The sequence below is a fragment of the Pristis pectinata genome, chromosome 5 (genome assembly GCF_009764475.1).
Source record: "Pristis pectinata isolate sPriPec2 chromosome 5, sPriPec2.1.pri, whole genome shotgun sequence".
NCBI classification, from domain to species: Eukaryota; Metazoa; Chordata; class Chondrichthyes; order Rhinopristiformes; family Pristidae; genus Pristis; species Pristis pectinata.
In genome coordinates, this window is record NC_067409.1 from 28,924,413 (window position 1) to 28,940,124 (window position 15,712).

The window sequence follows — 15,712 nt, forward strand, 5'->3', positions numbered from 1 at the left end:
AAGCCCTAGCTCCCTTAGTCTCTCCTCATAATGCATACTCTCTAAACCAGGCAGCATCCTGGTAAATTTCCTCTGTACCCTTTCCAACGCTTCCACATCCTTCCTATAATGAGGCGACCAGAACTGGACACAGTGCTCTAAGTGTGGTTTAACCAGAGTTTTGTAGAGCTGCATCATTCCCTCACGGCTCTTAAACTAAATCCCACAACTTATGAATGCTAACATCCCATAAGCTTTCTTAACTGCCCTATCCACCTGTGAGGCAACTTTCAGGGATCTGTGGATATGAACCCCCAGATCCCTCTGCTCCTCCACACTACCCAGAATCCTGCCATTAACTTTGTACTCTGCCTTGGAGTTTCTCCTTCCAAAGTGTACCACCTCACACTTCTCCAGATTGAACTCCATCTGCCACTTCTCAGCCCACCTCTGCATCCTATCAATGTCCCTCTGCAATCTTCAATAGTCCTCCACACTATCCACAACACCACCAACCTTTGTGTCATCTGCAAACTTGCCAACCCACCCTTCTACCCTTTCATCCAAGTCATTAATAAAAATCATGAAAAGCAGAGGTCCCAGAACTGATCCTTGTGGGACACCACTAGTCATAGCCCTCCAATCTGAATGCACTCCCTCCACCACAACCCTCTGCTTTCTGCAGGCAAGCCAATTCTGAATCCACATGGCTAAGCCTCCCTGGATCCCATGCCCTCTGACCTCCTGAAGAAGCCTACCATGTGGAACCTTGTCAAATGCCTTACTAAAATACATGTAGACCACATCTACTGCTCTACCCTCATCAATCTGTCTGGTCACCTCCTCACAGAACACCATCAGGCTTGTGAGACATGATCTGCCCTTCACAAAGCCATGCTGGTTGTCCCTGATCAGACCATGATTCTCTAAGTGCCCATAGATCCTATCTCTAAGAATCTTTTCCAACTGCTTGCCCACCACAGATGTAAGGCTCACTGGTCTGTAATTCCCTGAACTATCCCTACTACCTTTTTTGAATAAGGGGACAACATTTGCCACCCTCCAATCCTCCGGTACCATTCCCATGGGCAACGAGGACTCAAAGATCCTAGCCAATGTTTCAGCAATCTCCTTCCTCATCTCACAGAGCAGCCTGGGAAATATTCCGTCAGGCCCCGGGGACTTATCTGTCCTAATATTTTCTAACAGCTCCAACACATCCTCTCTCTTGATATCTACATACTCCAGAACATTAACCTTACCAACATTGTCCTCAGCGTCATCAAGGCCCCTCTCCTTGGTGAATACTGAAGAGAAGTATTCACTGAGGACCTCACCCACTTCCACAGTTTCCAGGCACACCTTCCCACCTTTGTCTCCAATCGGTCCTATCTTCACTCTCGTCATCCTTCTGCTCTTCACATAAGTGAAAAAAGCCTTGGGGTTTTCCTTAACCCTACTCGCCAAGGCCTTTTTATGTCCCTTTCTTACTCCCCTTAGCCCCTTCTTAAGTTCCTTCCTTGCTACCCGATATTCCTCAAGAAACCTATCTGATCCTTGTTTCCTAAACCTTATGTATGCTGCCTTCTTCTTCCTAACGAGTTGTTCCACCTCTCTTGTCACCCATGGTTCCTTCACCCCACCATTCTTTCTCTGCCTCACCAGGACAAATTTATCACTAACATCCTGCAAGAGATCCCTGAACAACGACCACATCTCCATAGTACACTTCCCTTCAAAAATGTCATCCCAATTCACACTTTCAAGTTCTAGGCTTATAGCCTCATAATTTGCCCTCCCCAATTAAATATCTTCCTGTCCTCTTTGCTCCTATCCTTGTCCATGACAATGCTAAAAGTTAGGGAGTGGTAGTCACTGTCCCCCAAATGCTCACCCACTAAGAGATCTGTCACCTGACCCAGTTCATTACCTAACACTAGATCTAATATGGCATTCCCTCTAGTCGGCCTGTCAAAATACTGTGACAGGAATCCATCCTGAACACACTTAACAAACTCTGCCCCGTCTAAACCTTTGGTACTAAGCAGGTGCCAATCAATATTCGGGAAGTTGAAGTCTCCCATGATAACAACCCTGTTATTCTTGCACATTTCCAAAATCTGTCTCCCAATCTGCTCCTCAGTATCCCTGCTGCTACCGAGGGGCCTATAGAATCCACCCATACTGATTCTAAAGTGGATCCCTCTACATTATCCACCCTTTCTGCAGCAGTAACAGTGTCCCTGACCAGTAACGCCACCCCTCCTCCTCTTCTCCCCCCCACCCCCATCCCTTTTAAAACACTGAAATCCAGGAATATTCAGTATCCATTCCTGCCCTGGTGACAGCCAAGTCTCTGCAAGAGCCACATTATCATAGTTCCACGTATTTATCCAAGCTCTTAGTTCATTACCCTTATTCCTGATATTTCTTGCATTTAAGTAAATGCACTTTAGCCCATCCACCTTTCTACTTTTATACCCTATACTCTGCTTCTCCTTCACTCTCTATATGTTAGATCTGACTTTAGTTCCTCCACTGACCTAACCCTCTGGTTCCCATCCCCCTCGCAAACTAGTTTAAACCCTCCTGAACCACACTAGCGAACCTGCCTGCAAGGATATTGGTCCCCCTCGAGTTCAGGTGTAACCCATCCATTCTGTACAGGTCCCACCTTTCCCAGAAGAGAGCCCAATGGTCCAAAAATCTAAAACCTTGCCCCCTGCACCAATTCCTCAGCCAGTTTAATATATTTAGACTTGTGTCATAAACAATCGTTATTATTTTTACCAGTAGTCACCTAAAATGGAATGTATTTGAAAGACTGAAATAACTTATGAATGACTGAATTCTTAACTTGTATTCATGTAAAAAAAACAAATTTCATGCAATTCCTACTAGGTACATGAGAAGTGTTTACAATTTTTTTAATTATAGCAGTTTATGTATTAGCTTCAAAAGACTGTGTTGCTAAAAAGAAAATGTAAACAATTTATAAGTCAAGAAATATCTGAGAATGAAATCTGCATTTTATTAGTCACTTTTAAAAAAATAAAACATGGCCTTTAATGTTAAGTCACTTGGTCAGACTAAGGATGAACATATCGAATAAGATATGAAATATTTTGTCTCTTCTTCACTTGACAATAATCTGATGGAATGATAGCCAATTGTAGAAGCCAGCTGATTTATAGAATCCATGTGTCACTGTTGAACAAGATCTGTGATAACTGATACTATTCAACAATGGTTTGATTCATCATGTAGCTTAATGAATAAAGCATATCATATTTCCAGTAAAGGACTGTGAAGACATCAATCAGTGTAATTCATATCATGTCAGCTATAAAATATTGCAAGTTATTTTGAGCCAAAAGTCATAGTAACCTATGGAGATTGGCAGAAATGCACCTGAATTTATATAATTGTCTCAGTTGGTGATTCAACATTTGAGGTTTAAACTGTCATGATTTGATTAAAAATTAATGTGACTTTTATTTCAAGTTACAAAAATATTAAGTGATTTTTATTTACTCTGCACTTACTGAAAAGAACCTTGGGCAACCACTCAGGCAGATTATTGATTATATGACAAAACTGAAAATTCAATCATTCAGTCACCACTAAGCTCAAACAAGTTCCTTCTAAAAATTAATTTAACATAAAGTTATTTATTTTTTACTTAACATAAAGTTATTGTAGAAACCAGCTGATATTAATTTGAAATGTCCTTAGACAGGGGTGAGGTGCCGGAGGACTGAAAGATAGCTAATGTTGTTCCATTGGTTTAAGAAAGGCTCTCAGAATAAGCCGGAAAATTATGGGGCAGTGAGCCAGACATCAGTCGTAGGTAAATTATTGGAAGGTATTCTGAGGGGCAGGATATATAGTGGCATGCAAAAGTTTGGGCACCCCTGGTCAAAATTTCTGTTACTGTGAATAGCTAAGCAAGTAAAAGATGACCTGATTTCCAAAAGGCAAAAGGTAAAAGGTGACACATTTCTTTAATATTACAAGCAAGATTTACTTTGTTATTTCCATCTTTTACAGTTTCAAAATAACAAAAAGGGAAAAGGGCCCAAAGCAAAGTTTGGGCACCATGCATGGTCAGTATTTAGTAACACCCCCTTTGGTAAGTATCACAGCTTGTAAATGCTTTCTGCAGCCAGCTAAGAGTCTTTCAATTCTTGTTTGGGGGATTTTTGCCCATTCTTCCTTGCAAAAGGCTTCTAGTTCTGAGAGATTCTTGGGCCATCTTGCATGCACTGCTCTTTTGAGGTCTATCCACAGATTTTTGATGATGTTTTGGTTGGGGGACTGTGAGGGCCATGGCAAAACCTTCAGCTTGTGCCTCTTGAGGTAGTCCATTGTGGATTTCAAGGTGTGTTTAGGATCATTATCCTTTTGTAGAAGCCATCCTCTTTTCATCTTCAGCTTTTTTACAGACGGTGTGATGTTTGCTTCCAGAATTTGCTGGTATTTAATTGAATTCATTCTTCCCTCTACCAGTGAAATGTTCCCCGTGCCACTGGCTGCAACACAAGCCCAAAGCATGATCGATCCACCCCCGTGCTTAACAGTTGGAGAAGAGTTCCTTTCATGAAATTCTGCACCCTTTTTTCTCCAAACTTCCCGGTGTCCTCACCACAAAATTCAGCATCAGAAGTTTGCAAAGGAACATCTAAACAGGCCTGATGCATTTTGGAAACAAGTCCTGTGAACTGATGAAGTTAAAATAGAACTTTCTGGCTGCAATGAGCAAAGGTATGTTTGGAGGAAAAAGGGTGCAGAATTTCATGAAAAGAACACCTCTCCAACTGTTAAGCACAGGGGTGGATCGATCAAACTTTTGCATGCCACTGTATAAGTATTTGGATAGACAGGGCCTGATTAGGGATAGTCAACATGGCTTTGTGCATGGCAGTTCATGTCTAACAAATTTAACAGAGTTTATCAAGGAGGTTACCAGGAAGGTTAATCAAGGGAAGGTGGTGAATGTTGTCTGCATGGACATTAGCAAGGCCTTTAACAAAGTCCCACATGGGAGATTGGTCCAGAAGGTTAAGTCACTTGGCATTCAGGATGAAGTAGTCAATTGGATTCAATGTTGGCTCAGCTGGAGAAGCCAGAGAGTGGTAGTAGATGGTTATCTCTCCAATTGGAGGCCTGTGACTAGTGGTGTGCCGCAGGGATCGGTGCTGGGCCCATTGTTGTTTATCATCTATATTAGTGATTTAGATGATAATGTGGTAAACTGGATCAGCAAGTTTGTGGATGACACCAAGATTGGGGGCATAGTGGATAGCGAGGAAGGCTATCAAAGCTTGAAAAGTGATCTGGACCAGCTGGGAAAATGGGCTGAAAGATGGCAGATGGAATTTAATGCAGACAAGTGCAAGGTGATGCACTTTGGGAGGACAAACCAGGGTAACACTTGCATAGTGAATGGTAGGGCTCTGAGGTGTGCAGTAGAACAAAGGGACCTGAGAATACAGATCCATAATTCCTTGAAAGTGGCATTGCAGGTAGATAGGGTCATAAAGCAAGCTTTTGGCACATTGGCCTTCATAAATCAGGGCATTGAGTACAGGAGTTGATTGTTATGTTGAAGTTGTGTAAGACATTGGTGAGGCTAAATTGACTGTAGTTCTGGTCACCTACCTATAGGAAAGATATCAATAAGCTTGAAAGAGTGCAGAGAAAATTTACACAGATGTTGCCGGGAATTGAGGACCTAAGTTACAGGGAAAGGTTGAGTAGGTTAGGACTCAATTCCCTGGAGCACAGGAGAATGGAGGAGATCTTATGGAAGTATATAAAATTATGAGGGGTATAGATCGAGTGAATGCATGCAGGCTTCTCCCCCTCAGATTGGGTGAGACTAGAATGAGAGGTTATAGGTTCAGGGTGAAAGGTGAAATATTTAAGGGGAATCTGAGGGTGAACTTCTTCACTCAGAGGGTGGTATGAGTGTGGAACGACCTACCAGCGGAAGTGGTGGACGTGGGTTCAATTGTAACATGAAAAGAAAGTTTGGATAGGTACATGAATGAGAGAGGTATGGAGGGCTATAGTCCGAGTGCAGGTAGATGGGACTAGGCAGAAAACCAGGCTGACATGGACTCATGGGCCGAAGGGCCTGTTTCTGTGCTGTAGTGCTCTAAGACTCTATAAAGTTGATTAAATAAGCTTTATCTATAGAAACTCAAATTGGAAATGTTTTCAAATAATAAAATAAGACACATTTTACTGTTAAATGAAAATTGTTTCTTAGCTCATATTCTGTTTCTCTTGTTCATTTTGAGAACATTTTGGTGATTTCACTTATGCCATTACAAATTAATCAATTTAGCATGAGAAAGTAAATAATTTTACTTTGAAGCAAACCACTTAGATTGTGCCTGTTATCAATAGGGCACAATCTAAGTGGTTTGATTCATCATTTGGCTTAAATAATATAGTCGTTATAAAATATTACAAAGTTTTTTTTACAGCCAAAGGCCACAATATCCTAACCAGATTGGTGTAAGTGTGCCTGAATTTATGTGACTCAGTGGGTGCTTTAACACTTGAGTTTAAAGTCAAAGGCATGCTTATTGTCATATGCACAAGGAAAAACTTACTTGCAGCAGCATCACAGGCACATAGTATCAGATATACAACATTCACAAGAAAAGCATAAAATAAACATAAATTGTACATAAATTTTACAAGAAAAAATGCAATTAAAACTGTCATGAATTGATGGATAGTGAGTAAGTCAAAATTAGTATGACTTGCATTTCCAGCCACAAAAAATAAATGATTTTTATTCACTATGGACTTAGTGGAAAAAAGTCAAAATAGTTTTATCATTCATTTTGGAAAAGATCTACTGATTTACTGAAAAGACAGAAATCTGACACTTCCGTTTTTAAAGATACCATTTGAAAATCTTGAATGTTAAGCTCCTACTAGACTTAGAACATAGAACATAGAACAGTACAGCACAATACAGGCCCTTCGGCCCACAATGTTGTGCCAACCTTTAAACCTCACCTAAGACTATCTAACCCCTTCCTCCGACATATCCCTCTATTTTAAATTCCTCCATATGCTTATCCAGTAATCTCTTGAATTTGACCCACGTACCTGCCTCCACCACTGCCCCAGGCGTCGCATTCCATGCCCCAACCTCTCTCTGAGTAAAAAACCTTCCTCTGATATCTCCCTTGAACTTCCCACCCATTGCTTTAAAGCCATGCCCTCTTGTATTGAACATTGGTGCCCTGGGAAAGAGGCACTGGCTGTCTAATCTATCTATTCCTCTTAATATTTTGTACACCTCTATCATGTCTCCTCTCATCCTCCTTCTCTCCAAAGAGTAAAGCCCTAGCTCCCTTAGTCTCTCCTCATAATGCATACTCTCTAAACCAGGCAGCGTCCTGGTAGATCTCCTCTGCACCCTTTCCAATGCTTCCACATCCTTCCTATAATGAGGCGACCAGAACTAGACACAGTGCTCTAAGTGTGGTCTAACCAGAGTTTTATAGAGCTGCATCATTACCTCGCGGCTCTTAAACTTGATCCCTGAAAGCTAACATCCCATAAGCTTTCCTAACTACCCTATCCACCTGTGAGGCAACTTTCAGGGATCTGTGGATATGAACCCCCAGATCCCTCTGCTCCTCCACACTACCCAGAATCCTGCCATTAACTTTGTACTCTGCCTTGGAGTTTCTCCTTCCAAAGTGTACCACCTCACACTTCTCCAGATTGAACTCCATCTGCCACTTCTCAGCCCACCTCTGCATCCTATCAATGTCCCTCTGCAATCTTCGACAATCCTCTACACTATCCACAATGCCACCAACCTTTGTGTCATCTGCAAATTTGCCAACCCACCCTTCTACCCTTTCATCCAAGTCATTAATAAAAATCATGAAAAGCAGAGGTCCCAGAACCGATCCTTGTGGGACACCGCTAGTCACTGCCCTCCAATCTGAATGCACTCCCTCCACCACAACCCTCTGCTTTCTACAGGCAAGCCAATTCTGAATCCACATGGCTAAGCCTCCCTGGATCCCATGCCCTCTGACCTCCTGAAGAAGCCTACCATGTGGAACCTTGTCAAATGCCTTAATAAAATCCATGTAGACCACACCTACTGCTCTGCGCTCATCAATCTGTCTGGTCACCTCCTCAAAGAACACTATCAGGCTTGTGAGACATGATCTGCCCTTCACAAAGCCATGCTGGCTGTCCCTGATCAGACCATGATTCTCTAAATGCCCATAGATCCTATCTCTAAGAATCCTTTCCAATAGCTTGCCCACCACAGATGTAAGGCTCACTGGTCTATAATTTCCTGGGCTACCCCTACTACATTTTTTGAATAAGGGGACAACATTTGCCAACCTCCAATCCTCCAGTACCATTCCCGTGGACAAAGAGGACGCAAAGATCCTAGCCAAAGGCTCAGCAATCTCCTCCCTCGCCTCACAGAGCAGCCTGGGGAATATTCCGCAAGAAGTCATGTACTCTTAGGTAGCAAAGCTTTGCACGACACTGAGATCATGATATAGGATATTAATTTAAGGAAAAAATTTGAATTACATAAAAGTAAATCACAAATGTTAAAAAATTGGATTGTTGACCAAGTCAAAGATTGAAATGTCAAAATACACTAAATGTATTTTTTTGCCTTAACATAGGCAGTAATCTAGCAACAGGATTGTCCATTGTAAAGCCCTGCTGATTTTTAGTCCATTGAAATCAGTGTATAGGAAGTTGGACCAAGTCTATAGCAGATGGGTTTTAGATATGCTTTGACAGATTAGTATCCAAATAGTGAAGATGGAAATATGCTCCTTTCAATCATCATAAACTTTATAAAATTTAGAGATTTTTACTAGTTTAATAATTCAGAAAACTTGCCTTTTAAAAAATAGCACTAGCATGAAAACGACTTCATGAAAACTAGAAGCAGACTAGTTTTCAAATATAAAATAAGAACCACATTCATAGGTAATTTAATCAGACATTATGGTTCTTACCTCAAATTTTATGTCATCTCTGGTTCATCTTCAGAACTTTGCAATCAAACCCTTGGAGCTCCATATATCTTATTTGGCAAGAGGAAGTAAATAATATTATACTGCTATCAGCTGGGGAAGTTCTAAGTAGTTGGACTGATCACCATCTTAGTTTAATAATTAATGCATATTTGCATTTGAAAGATCTTGCTACTGATGTCATTCAGTGAACTTCATACCATCACAAATAAAACCTAAAAATGAATAGAAAAGCAAAAAATTGCAGTAAAATAAAAACAGAAAATGTTGGAAATACTGAGCAGATTAAGAAGAATCTATGGAGTAATAAACAGATTTAATGGTTTAAGTCAAAGACCTCGCATCACAACCCAAAAAAGGTGGTTTTCAGCTAAAAGTCACAGTTTACAAAACTATGACACATCCTTATTGCTAGAAGCCATGCAACAGTGAATTGGTCCCTGCACTGCTAAACTGGACACCAACAATGCTGTGTTTAGCAAATCCCACCTCAATATTGGTCCCTTTGACAACTCAGACTGACATAGCTACTGAGAGTCTGGGTCCACCTGGTTGTTCCAGATTGAATGTGACACACAAGACTTACCATGCTGAATGAAACCCAGTTTAAAATGAAGATTCCTGACAATGCAGGTACCAGTCAATTGTTTGATTGCAGACAATACAATTAAAGTGGAACTGATTTAACTGCCTGGTTCCTCCTCCAGTACTTGGATTAAAACAACAGCCAGTATGATTAACCTACATGTTTTTAACACCTCCCCCTCCCGCCCCTTTGGATATGTGACCTTGAAATCTATTAATATTCCTCCTCACTGTGCACTGCACCTCCAAGTTTTACATCACCTGCATTAATATGTATAAAATAAAACAGTTGTCCTTGTACTAACCCTAAAGACTCCACTATACACTTCCCTGCAGTCCAAAAGAATAATTTCAGTACTGCTCCCTATTTTCTATCACCTTGCCAATTTTTGAACCACGCTGCTATAGCCCTTTTTACTTAATGAGCTTCGATCCTGATTATGGATATTATGTGGTACCTTATGAAATTTCTTTTGAAAATCCATTACACCACATCAACTAGAATTCCCTCATTGACTTCTCTGTTACATCATCAAAGAAGCTTTCAAGTTATTCAACACAATTTTCTTTCATTCATTCATTGCTGGCTTTCTCTATCAATCCACATTTGTCTAAGTTGCAGCTAATAAAAGTTTGGTTAGGTCACATTTTGAGTATAGTGTATAGTTCTGGTTGCCACACTATAGGAAGGATGTGAAGGCTTTGGAGAGGATGCAGAAGAGGTTCATCAAGATGTTGCCTTGTTTTAAGCATATTTTCCATAAGAAGAGGTTGGACAAACTTGGATTATTTTCTCAGGAGCATTGGAGGCTGAGGGACCTGATAGAAATATATAAAATTATGAGAGGCATAGAGAGGGTAGATAGTCAGAATCTTTTTCCCAGGATGGAAATGTCAAGCACTAGAGGGCATAGATTTAAGGTGAGAGGCGGGAAGTTTAAAGGAGATATGTGTGGTAATTTTTTTTTTACACAGAGAGTTGTAGCTGCCTGGAACACACTGCTATGGAGGTGGTGGAAGCAGATACAATGGCAACATTTAAGAAGCATTTAGACAGACACATGAAGAGACATGGAATAGAGGAATATTGACCATTGTAGGAAGATGGGTTAAGATACATTGGCATCATGGTTAGCATAGACATGGTGGGCCGAAGGGCCTGTTCCCATGCTGTACTGTTCAACGTTCTAGGTTCAAGTGACTATTAATTCTGTCCCAGCTTATTGTTTCTAGAACTCTCCCTGCCACTGCGTGTAACACTTGCAATTCTCCAGTCCTCAGCCACCATCCCTGAAACTCTCTTATACTTTCTCATACTCCCTTTTTAGTTCCCCTCTGAAGTTTTTATAATCATCCTAGTTCTCACTGGTGTTGACAACCTGGCATTTGTCATAAACATTTTCTGGTCTATTTTACCCTCTCCTTCTGGTCATCCAGTGAAATCTGGCATTTCCTGCCCTCCTCAATATGTACGCAGACTGCAGCTGAAAGATTTCAAAGGCCACCCATAGTTCATAGTTCACTACAGGTTTGCCTGCCAAGATTTGATTCCAATTTACAGGCACCAAGTCTGTTTTTATCAATTGGAATTGTGTACCAAAGAGGTCAATCCAGGTTTTACCAAACCAACCATAGATGAACAAGGAGGTCCACTCCCTACTGAAGTCCTAGACTGCGGCATTCAAATCAGGTAAGCCTGACCTATACAAGAAATCAAGATACGACCTTTTTAAAGCTGTCAGGAATACCAAGAGACAATACCAGTCCAAAATTGAGTCCCAGACCAGCAGCCAGTTGTGGTAGGGCTTAAGTGCTACAACAGGGTACAAAACAAAGTTGGGAAACATCACCAACAACAGCACATCTCTTCCTGAAGAGCTTAATGTATTCTATGCACGTTTTGAATTGAAGGGGAATAGAATGTCACCTGCTACCTCGGCAGCCTTCAATGCACCTAAGCCCACAGTCATTGTTGCAGACATCAGATTAGTCTCACAGAGAGTGAACTCACGGAAAGTATATGATCAGCTGGAGGGGCATTTGCAGATACTTTTAACCTCTCCCTACTTCAATCTGAGGTCCCCATCTGCATCTCCCTGGTCCTACACTGGAGCATCTGGGGAGTAAAGACACCTATTTTAGACTATTGTTTATTGACTACAGCTCCGCCTTCAATATTATAATTCCAAGCAAACTCATCTCCAAACTCCTAGACCTGGGATTCAACACCTCCCTTTGCAACTGGATCTTTGGCCTCCTGACCAACAGATTGCAATCAATAAGGATTGGCAGCAATACCTCTGCCACGATTATCCTCAACACTGGGACCCTACAAGGCTGTGTCTTCAGCCCCCTACTCTTCTCCCTATACACTCATGATTTTTGTGGCCAGACTTTGCTCTAACTCCATCTATAAGTTTGCAGATGACACTACCATAGTGGGCCAAATCTCAAATAACAATGAGTCAGAGTACAAGAAGATGCCTAATGACATGGTATCATGACAACAACCTTTCCCTCAATGTCAGCAAAACAAAAGAGCTGGTCATTGACTTCAGGAAGGGGGCAGTGCGCATGCTCCTGTTTATCTCAACAGTGTTGAGGTTGAGAAAGTTGAAAGCTTCAAGTTTCTTAGAGTGAACATCACCAGTAGCCTATCCTGGTCCAAACACAAAAATGTCACGGCCAAGGAAGTGCACCAGCACCTCTACTTCTTCAGGAAGCTAAAGAAACTTGGCATGTTTCCTTTGGCCCTCACCAATTTTTATAGGTGCACCATAGAAAGCATCCTATCCGGATGCATCATGGCTTGGTATGGCAACTGCTCTGTCTGAGACCACAAGAAACTACAGAGAGTCGTGAACATAGCTCAGCACATCATGGAAGCCACCCTCCCCTCCATGTCCCCACTGTGTGTCTGCTTGTGCTGAGTAATTGACAGCTCCAGTCTCTGTGTTGCTCAGTCAACGTCACAACATTCCCACACTCCCATTTTCCATGCTCCTTTTCAATTCACTGGTACCCCGTTCCCTGTTCTCCTTTTAAACTCACTGCAGTTCTGTTTCCCATGCTCCCTTTAAACACACTGTGGCCCCATTTCTTGTTCTTCCTTTAAGCACAACAGGCTCTGTTGCCCAAATTCCCTTTAAATTTAATAGGTTGACAGGAAACATTAATGTATTACTATATAATATTTATCTGCAATTATATTGTACAATATTTTAAAAAGAGTATTTTAAAAAGAGTATCTCCAAACTGTGTTGGGATGTTAACAGGAATAATATCAAATAGATCAATCTGCCAGTCCAGCTCACCAAAGGATTGAAGGTGCTGCATTATTGTAGTTGTACTGCAATCCATACCTTTTTTTTGCTTATATAGGTCATTCCTCTCAATGTTTTGGAACAGGCATGTGGTTACTTCTACAGTAGAACCCCAGCACATTTAGGTCTTCAAACCTGATGATGAAGGGTGTAAGGGATTGGGTCTCCCACCCGTCTAAAGTCATGGACTTGCTCTTGCTCCAACAACCCAGCCTCAGAGCAGTTGGGGTCTACGCCACCATGATTGCAGTTCTGGTGGAAAGAAGTACAGACACCCCACCACTGATGCACAATAGTAGCAGTTTGTACCATCTACTCCGTCCAGATCCATGATCTCTTCCAGCTAGAAGGACAAGGGCAGAAAAAGCATGGGAACACCATCACTGGAAGTTGCCCTCCAAGCCAAATACCATCCAGACTTGGAAATGTATCACCATTGCTTCACTGTCGCTGGGTCAAGATCTCTCCCCAACAGCATTTTGGGTCTACCCACTCCTCAAGGACCTCAGCGTTTCAAGAAGGCAACTCATCACCCCCTTCTCAAGGGCAACTAGGACAATTAAATGCTGGCTCAGACTCCAAAGGCCATATCCCTTGAATGAATATACAGTATATAAAAAAAGAATACACCACACCCTTTTCACCAACTTCCAAACTGTAGTGGCAATAATCCTCTCCCTCTCTCAAAGCTTTGTGGATTTCTCAGGCAGTTTGTGACCTGGCCAAAAAAGTAGAGGAAAGAGTGCAGAGGAGATTTAAGAGGATGTTGCCGAGACTAGTGGGACTGAGTTATGGAGAGAGTTTGAGCAGGTTGGGACTTTCCTCATTGCAGCGTAGGAGAATGAGAGGTGATTTTATAGAGAGGTATAAAATCATGAGAGTCATAGATTGTGTGAATTCACACAGTCTTTTTCCCAGGGTTGTGGAATCAAGAACTAGGAGTAGGTTTAAGGTGAGAGGGGAGAGATTTAATAGGAACCTGAGGGGCAACATTTTCACTCAGAGGGTGGTCAGTATATGGAATGAGCTGCCAGAGCAAGTGGTCGAGGCAGGTAGGTTAACAACGTTCAAGAGGTACTTGGACAGGTACATGGATAGGAATAGTTTAGAAGGATATGGGCCAAATGTGGGTAAATGGGGCTTTCTTTGATGAGAGTCTTGGTCAGCATTGACCAGTTGGGCCAAAGAGCCAACTTCCATGGTGTATGACTCTATGACTCAGTGTAATGATATCCAGAATAAGTTGTTTCTTCACCATGTTAACTCAAAACATTGTTATATGCAGTATCCAATTATGTGGAATGAAATTTGTAGAACACAGTGAATCAGATGATGGAAACCAAGAGACACACAAGACTGCAGATGCTGGAATCAGGACCAAAAAACAAATTGCTGGAGGAACTCAGCAGGTCAGGCAGCATCTGTGGACAGTCAAGACCCTTCGTCTGGATTGATTGAACCCAAGAGCTTGCCTCTATTTTCCAAGCTTAGCCTTTCCAGCACCTTTTTTTATAAAAACATTTCCTTTCCAAATCTAAAATAAAGAAGTCCCTCAGAGATTTTTGGTAAAAATATACTAAGAAATTTAAGAAATCATGGACCTGGTGCATTTCCCTTTTATCTAATTTAGATGGAGAGGTATAAATAAAGATATAATTTGGTAAATTACTAAAATTACTTCTAGTACATATAATATAAAAATGCCATTTGAAACTTTCAACACCTGCTATTACTTTTCATTTAACCTCTTACAATTCTGGGGATTTTCTCTGAATTGACAAGTCATTCCTCCAGATTTGACTACCCAACACACACCCATTTCACGCACCCATTCTCCATCCTCCCATCGTCTGGAGTGTCTGGACTTTCATCTCTTTGATTGATAATTATCACATTAATGAAGTTAACGTATAACTTCTGAATATGGGTGCAAAGATTGAGATCTATGAGTGATCCATGACAATAAGTAGACATACAGGCGTTTGTGCTACCAACACACCACCACAATTTCTGTGTGCTGACAGAACTCAGTAATTATTGGCTGTTCATAAGGTGCATGCATCAGCAGGCAGCCCAGTATCAGAGTGCCTAGCACTGTTAAAGGCTTGCCTGCACAATGTCAGTGCTGAAGACACAGAGCTCATTGAGAATAGTAGGCCACTTAACGGGCAAAGATTAAAAATAAAAATGAAAATGAAAAAAAAACTGCAGATGGTGGAAATCTGACATAAAAACAGAAAATATTGGGACACCCAGCAGGTCAGACAACATCTTGTCAGAATTGGGAAAGAGAGAAAGCAAGTTTGTTTTCTGTGGCAGAAAAGGTGGAGGAGGGATGGGTAGAACAGACGAAATGTCTCCGATAGAGTGAGACCAAATGTCATAGAATCATAGAACAGTACAGCATAATACAGGCCCTTTGGCCCACAATGTTGTGCCAAACTTTAAACCTCGCCTAAGACTATCTAACCCCTTCCCCCCACATATCCCTCTATTTTAATTCCTCCATATGCTTATCTAGTAATCTCTTGAATTTGACCAATGTACCTGCCTCCACCACCGCCCCAGACAGCGCATTCCATGCCCCAACCACTCTCTGGGTAAAAAACCTCCCTCTGGTATCTCCCTTGAACTTCCCACTCATTGCTTTAAGGCCATACCCTCTTGTATTGAACATTGGTGCCCTGGGAAAGAGGCGCTGGCTGTCCACTCTATCTATTCCTCTTAATATTTTGTACACATCTATCATGTCTCCTCTCATCCTTCTTCTCT